General features: G+C 38.8%; 1 pseudogene; it reads right to left on the reverse strand.

Annotated features, from left to right (window-relative positions):
- Window positions 1–891: 891 nt before the first annotated feature.
- Window positions 892–1,250, reverse strand: LOC101585708 (annotated as a pseudogene).
- Between the last annotated feature and the right edge of the window lie 3,246 nt (window positions 1,251–4,496).

Genomic DNA, 4,496 nt, shown 5'->3' on the forward strand with positions numbered 1-4,496 from the left:
CTCTTGTTGCATAGGTCCTGCTTTACCTTGGTCTTAACCATCCAGCAGAAAAGTATAAAAATGAAGTATAAGAAGTAAAGCCATGCTGTTATGTTCAGCTGTAGGGGACTCAGGTCAACAATTTCTGACATTGCCAGTCAAGCAGAAGACCCAATACTATTATGGATTACTGGACTCTTAGAATATTTTGCTGAGTTTATACACATAATATTCAAATAACAGAACTTAACAAAAAAAGGGCATACAGATGAATGTCCATTTTGTATCTGTGTATTCAAAGTGGTTACGAGAGATATATAGTTACATTCTCTTAATGAATAGAGGGATTTGTTCTAATGGTGTTTGTAAATAAGATATCAAGTCCGCATCTTGTATAGCAATTAATCACTAGGAAGAATGTATGTAATGTGTTAATTATTGAAACTGTTCTACCAATTTGGTTTGAAACTGTCTCATTGCTATTTGTTTCTCAATAAAATTATGGAAAAAAATCTTACAACAGAAATTAAGATTAAGCCATATTCAGAAAATTAAATACTAATTAATTAAAAAATAAATAAAACCAGCTTTCAGTAGTTTTGAGATGATATTCCCAATCGTTGTGAAAAGTTGAACATTACTAATCAAGTCCAACCATGTATTTAGAAGGGAAAACAGTGATAGTACTTACTGAACTGGAATTACTATCAAACCTTGAAGAAAAAAATGATATACATTTAACTACAAGCCAATTTTATTTAAATCAGGACTGTCCAACAAAAATATTCTGTCAAAAAAAAATATTCTGTCAGCCACTCATGATCTGAATTCTGGTGTATGAGAATTTAAATTATAGTACACATACAAAAGACATGAGACATTTCTGTTCTGTAATAAATAAGGCAGTGACTATTACTCATTAGTAGCCTTTTTGAGGTAAGCTATTAAGTCTACCCTTTCTCCCTTCTTCTTGATGCCAGCAAAGATCATTTTTGTTCCTGGGATGTACTTCTTGGGATTCTCCAAGTACTCCATCAGTGTATCCTCTCCCCAGGTAATACCTTTGTTCTTGTTGGCATCTGTGTAAGAGAATCCAGCAGCCCAACCTGTCTTCTGCCCAAAGAGGCCATGGAGATTTGGCCTGGTCTTGTGCTTATCTCCCTTCTCAACAGTGTGGCACTGGGCACACTTCTGTACAAAAATTTTCTTGCCTTTCTCAACATCACCCATTTTTAAACCTGCTGCAGCTTCTGCGCCGGGTGGTCACCAGTCCTCCCTTATTACCACAAGGAAAGTTCTAGGGCAGAAGCCTGATGTCCCACTCTCTAGCCCAAGGACATGCCGGTCCGCAGCTAAGTACTGGTGTTGGTTGTGCCTGTAAATTTTAAAACAGCCCCACATACAAAAATCATAGGACTTTCTATGTACAGCAATAACCATTTAGAAAAAGAAGATAGCCGTGGAGTCTCAGCGGCACTAAAACATAAAATATTTTTAATAATTTGAATATGATACATGTTTGATTATATGAATAAAGCTATGTGCTGAATTAAGAAACATAATATATGAAAAGATATATTTACAGTATTTCTGAATGGGAAATCTAAACATTTTTTATTTTATTTTACTTTTTTGTCTATTGTTGCAGAGTCTCACTATGCAGTTTGGACTCATAGTGATCCTCCTATTTTCAGTCTTCCCAGCTCTGGAATTGCAGGCTTACCCCACTACACCCAGACTCTGTGGCCCACTCAGCCTGCCCTAGGGGTGGGGCTGGTACAGCATGTGGTGCTGGGGGATGGAACAATGGTCCTGCACTTGCCTAAGCAGACACTTTAGTCCGCTGAGCTACCTTGCCAGCCCCTCTAAATATTTTTTAAATGCCAAGTTATAAAATTAATTTTTAGGTCTAACTATTGGGTTTCAATGTCCTGGTATAATTTTAATGAGACTATCTAATGAAATAATATTAAAATTCTTCTGAGAAAATAAAGGAATGTTTTAAAATTATACATCAATTTAAAAAGTTGCATATAGGAGATGCTGGGTGTGATCATGCACACCCGGAAGCCTAGTACTCAGGAGGCTGAGGCAAGAGGATCGCTGAAAGCTCAAGGCCACCTGGACTACATAGTGAGATCCTGTCTCAGGAAAAAAAAAAAAAAAAAAAAAAAAAACCATGCTGTAGGAGGAGCCAAATTAGGCCTAAAATACAGCAAAGCTATAAGGACTAAAACTGTCATTGTGGCATGAGATAAGTACTCTGATGTGCTAATTCAAGACAGATCTCAAGGGTGCATATGAGTGAATAAGATTTTCTTTTATTTTTATCATATATTTAATATAAAGATTTGTGGGGGTATCACAAATCTATAGAAAACAGAATTATTCAGCAATTATTACACCAAGTCTCTTGGAGCTTAGAAGAAAAATTCAGTTCAATTTTTCTATCACAGTATGAGTCAAAAAGAGAAAAGGAGAAGGCAGAGGAGGAAAATGAGAAGGTGATGAGCTAAAGGAAGAGGAAAAAGAAGTAAAAGGAGATTTATAGAGGTCAAGAGATAGTAAAACATGGGCTGGAGAGATGGCTCAGTGGTCTAAAGCACCTACTTGAAAGCAAGCTTGGCAAAGCACAGGGACCGCGGTTCGATCCCCAGCACCACATGCCAGCCAGCCCCGCCCCCTGGTGGGCTGAGCTGGCCACACACACACACAATAAATAAATGTAATAAATAAAAATAAATAAATAAATAAAAGAAATAAAACTTAAAAAAAAAAGAGATAATAAAACAAATTACGGTATAGCCTTAATGGGAAAATTAATACCTCCCAGAGTGAAATAAAGTCTGGCAAAAGATACTGGGCATAGTGGTACATGCCTATAATTCCAGCAGTGAGGAGGCTGAGGCAGGAGAATTGTCATGAGGTCAAGGCCAGCCTGAGCTGCATCGTGAGCTTAAGGCCAGTCCAACTACATAGAGAGACCCTATCTTTTTTATTTTTATTTTTTGTACCAGGTATCAAACTCAGTACCTTGTACTTGCCAGGCAGGCCCTTATGCTACTGAGCTATCTCCCCCAGCACCCCAATCTCAAAAATAAAATAAAATAAAATAAAATAAAATAAAATAAAATAAAATAAAATAACAAAATAAAACAAATAAAAGTTCTTGTAGAAGATAAAACAGAAGGAAACGGAAGGAAAAACATGCTCTTGGATAGGAAAGTAATTTTTTATGTTAACTTTCTCTATTTAATATTTAAATGTAAAGCAATACTGATAGAAATAATCATCTTCTCCTTATATCTGGAGTCAAGCAGGTTGATGATAAAGTTTGCCCTAACCCTAACCCTAACCTCAATTGGGGAATGGAGCAAGTGGAGCAGGAAGCCCTGGGCTGTGCCCCTCACTCAGTCACATGTGACCCACTCTACGGGGACACGCTGGACCTCAGCAACCCGGGCTTTGCTGTGTGAGGAGCCCAGCAACCTCAGTGGGGAGGCCATGGGGGCCCTCAGTGAAGAGCATGAGAAGAGCGAGGGCACTGCTCAACTTGAGAGGAAATCTTTAAGTACTATGGGAATTTACAGAGAATTATGAGCAATGAAAATGTGGAAACAATTTGATTGACAAAATAAGCATGGATTGATCAATTACACTTTCAAATGATGAGCTCTTCTGCAGTTGCTAAAAATAAGATTATCATCTGAGTACAATGGCACATGCTTGTAATTCCAACATTCTGGGAGGCTGAGGCAGAAAGCTCAACAATTTGAGCCCAGCCTAGGCAACTCACAATACCCTGTCCAAAATAAAATATACCAAAAAAGGCAGAGGATATATCTCAGTGTAAAGGCCCTGGGTTCCATCCCCATTGTGGAGAACAAAAGTGAAAGAAAAAAAAAAAACCAAATAAACAACAAGCAAAAACACAAGGTTATGTTGAAAGAAAAAAAAATGTCTTATGAAGTGGAGAAACCATGCATGGGTATGGAGTACACAATTCAAGATGTCCCTTCTCCTCAAGTTCATCTCATTCAGTCATCCCAGCAGCTTTGGAGGGGAAAAAAGAGTAAAAAATCCTATTGAAAATGTGTGTGATAGCCAGGTGTTGTGGTGGAGCCTTTGGCAGATGACTGGATGACAGGGGCGTCATGCCTGAGCACTGTTGGGAGGGGGGTCTTATCCCAAGAGGTGGCTCACTGGGGCTGACCCGGGAGGATTTGCCTTGCTTCCAGCCTCCTCCCTCCCTCCCTCCCTCTGCTTCTGGCTCACCATGCCCCAAGCCGCTCTTCTTTGCCATGCCATCCACCTTGGAGCGAGCTGACCGAAACATGAGCCTAAATAAATCTCTCCTTTCATTGCAGATATGGAATATTTTGTCCTAGGAAAAAGAAAAGTGACTGACAATTCTCAATGCTCAATGGCTTATTTCCTACATTTCACAGAACTTGTTTGGGTTACCTGAAGAGTTAAAAAACTAGAGAGAGAGAGAGAGAGAGAGAGAGAGAGAGAGA

Source organism: Octodon degus, unplaced genomic scaffold, assembly GCF_000260255.1.
Source record: "Octodon degus isolate 3935 unplaced genomic scaffold, OctDeg1.0 scaffold00045, whole genome shotgun sequence".
In the NCBI taxonomy this organism is placed as follows: Eukaryota; Metazoa; Chordata; class Mammalia; order Rodentia; family Octodontidae; genus Octodon; species Octodon degus.